Raw genomic sequence first — 8476 nt, 5'->3', positions numbered from 1 at the left:
TGACATTCATTTTGGCAATGAATTATCTTAATTCAATGACAACATATTAAAAGCTTTTTACGCAACTCAATTGTGTTATTCTTGTAATGTTGTATAGAGAAGAAAAGTAAAATAGTTAACAATCACATTGTAATGTGGATTGGCTGCAGGATAGGAGAATGATTGGAATCTAGAAAGAGTAATGATTAGAATAAAATCAAGTGGTCTGGTTACTTCCTGCTAACATGTATGTGGCTGCCTGGCAATGATTGTGTGTGCAGGATAGGAGAATGATTGGAATCTAGAAAGAGTAATGATTAGAATAAAATCAAGTGGTCTGGTTACTCCCTGCTAACATGTATGTGGCTGCCTGGCAATGATTGTGTGTGCAGGATAGGAGAATGATTGGAATATAGAAAGAGTAATGATTAGAAAAAATCAAGTGGTCTGGTTACTTCCTGCTAACATGTATGTGCAGATCCAACAACATTTCCCTCCTCCATAAGAAAACAAAGATGGTAAAGAATAAATGTGCGTACAAATTTTATGCTGTTGTTTGTGCCACTTATAATTAATGATGTTGTATAAATTGTCAAGGAGCTAAGTGTTATTTATATTTTGCCAAACATACACTTACTAATTATTTTGAATTACTTCTCAGAAATGTAAAATTTGTTTGTTTTGTGTTAATTTTTTTTGGGTGCCTGCTTGTCCTGCCCTTTGCCTTTAACACTGTTATGTTGTCGTGCTCTGGTGGAGCGTCTTCGTGGTGATGAGACTGGCGTGATATTTGGAGTAGTCGTACCATAACTGCTGCTTGTTTGCTGTTGGTGCATGGATCTGAGTGTGTCATAAAGGTTAGTGAGGGTGGCATTGAGTTCACGTGTAGCAGCATTTTGATTGTCTACAATTCGGAATAAACTTTCATGAATCTTTTGATTGTTTTGAAAAATGTTCATATAACTTTGCTGTTGTCTGTGCTGTTCTTCCATTAGTCTGTGCTGTTCTTCCATTATGCGCTGTAAGTTGCCCATGACCTGTGTAATGTCTGTACGCATGAGTTCCATGGTATTGCCAATTCTGGTTGTTTGTTCATTTTGTCTACTCATATTTCTGGTTATTCTTCTGAGGTGACATGGTAGGCTTGCAAACATTTGTGTCTGCTACGCAGGCAATCTTCATTAGTGGCCTGCTGTCTAGCCCAAATGATCCAAAACACCTGATCAGGGCCTTGTGTTACTGGTGTTGTTGGGCTGTGTTGTGGTGGTGGTGTGCTTTGCTGTGGTGGTGTACTCACAGGTGCTGGGGGGCTGATTCCTTGGCTTAATGGCTGCATTTCTAAGATGATTGTCTCCTCCATGTCACTGTGTTGCTGTTGTTGCGGAGGGATGCTGTTACCAGGACTAGAAGCTGAAATGTCGAAAAATGTGCCGTTAGCTATCCATATGTTTGATAAATGAAAACAAATCACTACACATGTAACACATGTCATTCACTGTTGCTTTCAGATATTCTGCCTAGCAACATCATCACTCATAACTTAAATACATACATATGCCTGTTTGTGGCAAATGTGTCTGGTTGCTTAATTGTGAAAGCAAACACTTTAGTTTTATTGTAGATCAGACATACTCCACCATAAAAACACATTGGAATCCATAATGTGTTACATTATAGCTTTTCTAAAACAAACATAGTAATGTTTTTATATGTATTTGGCAATGTGAGCTCAAACACACATGTGAAAATTTGATAAACAACCTTACTATTTGCAAACATTAAACATGAGTTTCTGCTGCAGCATCTTACACACAATGTGCTACTGTATGGCTCAACTGGACATACATATCTTTACTGGATGTGGACAAGGCCATTTTGCTTGGATTCCATTTCATGTTTTACTTACTTCGGTAAGTATATAAGTTTTTGATGTGTTTTGACTTAATGCAGTCAAGAAAAAGTTTGATTACGATCTAAAATTGTTTACATCTATTTCAGTTTGATACTCACAATCAAGATGAGGGGAGTGTGGATGACATCTTGGAGGTGTGTCCTAAATTTGGAGTGGGGGGACAGAACATACTGTCGATAATCTTTGTGGCGGGGTAGCCTGCTGTGGTTGGCCCTGGACATCAGACCTTGCTTTCTTTGCTGCCACAGGTTTTTTGTGGTGATGTCTTACAGAAGTCCCACTTCTGCTGCTCCAGACTTCTTTTGATGGACCTATTAATGAAAGTGAAATTTTGTTATAGCCATTCCTTTACAAACATACCCTATACTACAATGGACACTTTACCTGCTTCCGCAGCGTCATCATCATCAGATGTGCTGGGAGTTACTGGAGGACAAGTAGTACTGCTTTTTTCAAACACTGTAAAAAAAAAAAAAAACACTCATGTATTCATGCTATTGTTGATACATCCACCCATTATGCTTATAAACATGTATTCTTTAAGAAATGCTTGCTTTATTTTTATGAAAAACATAAGGACCGGAAACAAAAAAAACACTATATAAAGCAATAAACATTGTCCAATAGCCATATGCACTATGGAAAGTTCAACACAGGAAAACATGTACAGGACAATGACATAGGCCACAAGTAAAAATGCATACATTAACAACCACAAACACACACATCTTCATTTTGTAATGAAAGGAAAAATATTACAGATGCAATATATAAATTGCTCTGTGATGTGGCACTCCAAACACACATTACCACTATATGAGCCAAACAAAAACAAAAACAAAAATTACACTGCAGTGTTGTGTCACGGTACAAATACAAATTCAAACTGAGCAAACAAATACTGGATTTTAAAAAAAAAATATTACATTCTGTATTAATGACATTAAACATGTAAGTGGTTTCCAAACCACTTTCCACTACTCCAGCCTCTAACATGACAACCACTGTTTTTGAAACATTGCACATGGATAACCTAAATATAAAACATAGTCCAAATTTAAAAACAAAAAATGTCCAAAAGGAAAACATTATTGCAGGACAATTCAATTACACACCAAGTCCAAACTACACATGCAAAATATACTGCAAAAAAACACATGACATACAATAAAGTAAGATGTTACATTGGCTTTTGTATAAAACATTACCCAAAACAATGTATTTGCTGACCCACACTTGAAAATGGGAGTAATATGCAACGTGACATGACACACATTTAAAAAAAGTAAAATAAATAAGGTCATAGAATGTTAAAGCAAATACACATGCTCACCATTCTTCCTGGGCCTAACTGAATCCCGGACATGGGTTGCAGAGACTACTTCAGGAGGTATTACACTCCGCATGGGCTTCTCGTACTCCAGATATCTTGCAATATAGGGCTGGCCACCACCGGTTTTTTGAGCCGACTTCGCCTCCTTGGCCATTTTGGACTTGACACGTCGCTTTATGTCATAGTACCGTTTGCGGCACGTGTCCTCCGTCCGCTTGACCACCCCCTCACTATTGACAGCAGCAACAACTTTCACCCACAACACCGTCTTCCTCTGTGTTGGCACCTTGGCGGACTCAGGCCCAAATAGCTGCCGCTGATACTTCATCAGCTTATGCACCAATGCAACATTTTCAGCAAAACTAAACTTTACATTCCGCCCAGTCTTAGTAGTGGTGCGTGGCTGCGTAGCTGTCTGACTGTCACTATCACTGTCACTTGAGGCTGCTGCAGCAACCTCACTCACCTCCTCCACCTGACCGACCTCCTCCCCCTCACTCACACCCTCCACCTCACCCACCTCTGAGTCACACATAATTGTGTGTCTAAACACTTAACACAGAAAAAAAATAGACAAACAACACACTCCTCCACTACCACTGCACAACACACACACACACACACACACACACACACAAACACTGACAAGGGACTATAAAGAAAAATAACTTGGACAAAAAATGAGACAAAACCACAAAAAAAACAAGACTACAAGAATGACAAGATGACTTTCAAACACAATACCACACTCAGAAATCACTACCAACACTCCTCACCAAATCACAAATTCACCTACCTCCACAGCACAACCTCCCTCCTCCTCACCACTAACTAAACCCACGAGGTGCAGACGGTTTGGGGCATATTTATATGGTTGCGCACAGACACTCCTACATCTGAAACACAACCAATCACGAACGGGGATGAAAAACTAAACTAAAAGTGAAAATGCGGTCGGGGTCTTAAAAAAACCCTGCCGCGTTTAACTTAGAAAAAATACCGGAAAAAACAACCAAAAGACGTACGCAAATGACAATGACGGCCGAGAATGGTCCAAAAAAAAACGACTGGCATCGACATCGCAAAACATGAAAACCACAAAGTCGACTGCTTCGTAACTTTGCGTATATAGTTTCAAAAAGTTGCATGAAAATGCACCCGATACAAAACGAGTTTAAACACTACACAAACCGACTCAAACATGAATACTAGTAAATATACCCCAGGGTTTGCCACATGACAGTGGCTGAAATGAGTGGTTTGTTTGGGCCCCCACCAAAAAAGAAGCAATCAATCTCTCCTTGCACAAACTGGCTCTACAGAGGCAAGATGTCGACCTCCTCCTCATCGTCCGATTCCTCACCCCTTTCACTGTGTATATCCCCCTCCTCACAAATTATTAATTCGTCCCCACTGGAATCCACCATCTCAGGTCCCTGTGTACTTTCTGGAGGCAATTGCTGGTGAATGTCTCCACGGAGGAATTGATTATAATTCATTTTGATGAACATCATCTTCTCCACATTTTCTGGAAGTAACCTCGTATGCCGATTGCTGACAAGGTGAGCGGCTGCACTAAACACTCTTTCGGAGTACACACTGGATGGGGGCAACTTAGGTAAAATAAAGCCAGTTTGTGCAAGGCCCTCCAAATTGCCTCTTTTTCCTACCAGTATACGTACAGACTGTCTGATGTGCCTACTTGGATGTGGTCACTCATATAATTGCACAAACTGGCTCTACAGAGGCAAGATGTCGACCTCATCCTCATCCTCCAATTCCTCACCACTTTCAGCTTGTACATCCTCCTCACAGAGTATTAATTCGTCCCCACTGGAATCCACCATCACAGGTCCTTCTGTACTTTCTGGAGGCAATTGCTGGTCAAGGTCATCCCAGAGGAATTTCTAATTCATTTTGATGAACATCATCTTCTCCACATTTTGTGGAAGTAACCTCCTACGCCGATCGCTGACAAGGTTACCGGCTGCACTAAACGCTCTTTCGGAGTTCACATTAGAGGGGGAACAACTTAGGTAAAATAAAGTCAGTTTGTGCAGAGGCATCCAAATTGCCTCTTTCTCATACGTCCTAGAGGATGCTGGGGACACTTCAAGAACCGTGGGGTATAGACGGGATCCGCAGGAGACATGGTCACTTTAAGACTTTCAAATGGTGTGACCTGGCTCCTCTCTCTATGCCCCTCCTCCAGACTCCAGTTTAGATCTGTGCCCAGGCAGACTGGATGCACACTGAGGAGCTCTACTGAGTTTCTCGGAAAATACTTTATGTTAGCTTTTTATTTTCAGGGAGATTGCTGGCAACAATCTCCCTGCATCGTGGGACTTAGGGGAGAGAAGTCAGACCTACTTCTAGGGAGTTTAAAGGCTCTGCTTCTTTGGCTACAGGACACCATTAGCTCCTGAGGGTTTGGAACACTAGGTACGCCTAGGGGTTCATTCCCAGAGCCCGCCGTCACCCCCTTGCAGAGCCAGAAGTCAGAAGACAAGTGAGTAGAAGAAGATCAGAAGACTTCAGTGATGGCTTATGAGGTACCGCACAGCGGCCGTGCTGCGCGCCATGCTCCCACACAGAGGCACTACAGGGTGCAGGGTGCAAGGGGGGGGCACCCTGGGCAGCAGGTATACCTCAATATGGACTGGCAACAGGGGACATAGGTGCCAGGGGCACTGTCCTAATCCCCGCCAGTATAAAGAAAGTAACAGAAATAGCGGGTCTGAAGCGCGCCATAGCGGGGGCGGGGCTTAGCCCTCACAGCTCACACAGCCAGGGCCATTTTCTGTGGTAGAAACGCTGGTCCTTCCTCACACTGCTGACAGTATCAGGGTGTAAAACGGGGGGGGGGGGGCAGTAAATGTGAAATATATATTCAATATAAAAGTGCTGCAGGTTTGGGGCATTATTATTATATAGTCTTCAAAACCATTCAGAAAGCGCTGGGTTATGAGCTGGCAAACTTATCTGTGTCTCTCTGACAGAATTATACTGTGAATCTGTACACTATATGTCAGTGGGTGGTTAATACACGTGTGTCAGCATGTCTGTGGCAGAGTGCTTCCCACAAACGACTGTGGGAATGACCCTGTCGGCACCGCCGACTCCTGGTGGTACTTGGTACAAAAGGTCGGAGAATTATGAATTTTTTTCACAAAAGAAAACTATATTAGGGACACAGATGTGAGTGGGTGGCCCTGTCGACGCCATCAATATCTGACTGGGTAAAAAAGATTGCATGTGAATGTAATGCATATCAGAAAGGGCTATGTCTGTATATATCTATATATTAGTGATGAGCGGGTTCGGATCCTCGGGTTCCGAACCCGCCCGAACTTCACCTTTTTTTGCACGGGTCCAAACGTCATCATCCCGCGGTCGGATTCTCGCGAGATTCGTATTCTATATAAGGAGCCGCGCGTCGCCGCCATTTTTCACTCATGCATTGGAGATGATCGTGAGAGGACGTGGCTGGCGTCCTCTCAGTTTCTATGTTCAGTGGGCTGCAAATATCTGTGCTCAGTGTGCTGCAAATATCTGTACTCAGTGTGCTGCAAGTGCAAATATCTACATTCTCTGCCTGAAAAACGCTCCAAATCTGTGCTCAGTGTGCTGCAAATATCTGTGCTCAGTGTGCTAATTGCTTTATTGTGGGGACTGGGGACCAGCAGTATTATATAGTAGGAGGACAGTGCAGAGTTTTGCTGACCAGTGACCACCAGTATTATACGTTCTCTGACTGAAAAACGCTCCATATCTGTGCTGCATTGTAGTATATAGTAGGAGGACAGTGCAGAATTTTGCTGACCACCAGTATAACTATATATATAGCAGTACGGTACAGTAGTCCACTGCTCTACCTCTGTGTCGTCAAGTATACTATCCCATCCATACCTGTGGTGCATTTCAGTTTTGCACAGTTTGCTGACCACCAGTATAATATATAGCAGTACGGTACAAAAGGCCACTACTCTACCTACCTCTGTGTCCTCAAGTATACTATCCATCCATACCTGTGGTGCATTTCAGTTTTGCACAGTTTGCTGACCACCAGTATATAATATATAGCAGTACGGTACAGGAGGCCACTGCTCTACCTACCTCTGTGTCGTCAAGTATACTATCCATCCATACCTGTGGTGCATTTCAGTTTTGCACAGTTTGCTGACCACCAGTATATAATATATAGCAGTACGGTACAGTAGGCCACTGCTCTACCTACCTCTGTGTCGTCAAGTATACTAGTATCCATCCATACCTGTGGTGCATTTCAGTTTTGCACAGTTTGCTGACCACCAGTATATATAATATATATCAGTACGGTATAGTAGGCCACTGCTCTACCTACCTCTGTGTCGTCAAGTATACTATCCATCCATACCTGTGGTGCATTTCAGTTATGCAGTCTGCTGACCACCAGTATATATAATATATAGCAGTACGGTACAGTAGGCCACTGCTATACCTACCCCTGTGTCGTCAAGTATACTATCCATCCATACCTGTGGTGCATTTCAGTTTTTGTGCGCAGTATATATAGTAGTAGGCCATTGCTATTGATAAATATATTACTGGCATATAATTCCACACATTAAAAAATGGAGAACAAAAATGTGGAGGGTAAAATAGGGAAAGATCAAGATCCACTTCCACCTCATGCTGAAGCTGCTGCCACTAGTCATGGCCGAGACAATGAAATGCCATCAACGTCGTCTGCCAAGGCCGATGCCCAATGTCATAGTAGAGAGCATGTAAAATCCAAAAAACAAAAGTTCAGTAAAATGACCCAAAAATCTAAATTAAAATTGTCTGAGGAGAAGCGTAAACTTGCCAATATGCCATTTACGACACGGAGTGGCAAGGAACGGCCGAGGCCCTCTCCTATGTTCCTCATGACTAGTGGGTCAGCTTCACATGAGGATGGAAGCACTCATCCTCCTGCTAGAAAACTTAAAAGACTTAAGATGGCAAAAGCACAGCAAAGAACTGTGCGTTCTTCTAAATCACAAATCCCCAAGGAGAGTCCAATTGTGTCGGTTGCGATGCCTGACCTTCCCAACACTGGACGGGAAGAGGTGGCGCATTCCACAATTTGCACGCCCCCTGCAAGTGCTGGAAGGAGCACCCACAGTCCAGTTCCTGATAGTCAAATTGAAGATGTCACTGTTGAAGTACACCAGGATGAGGATATGGGTGTTGCTGGCGCTGGTCGGTTACCTGGTCAGCCGTTATAGATA

Source organism: Pseudophryne corroboree, chromosome 1, assembly GCF_028390025.1.
Source record: "Pseudophryne corroboree isolate aPseCor3 chromosome 1, aPseCor3.hap2, whole genome shotgun sequence".
Taxonomy (NCBI): domain Eukaryota; kingdom Metazoa; phylum Chordata; class Amphibia; order Anura; family Myobatrachidae; genus Pseudophryne; species Pseudophryne corroboree.
The sequence above is the reverse complement of the archived record's forward strand: the minus strand, read 5'-3'. Positions refer to the sequence as shown.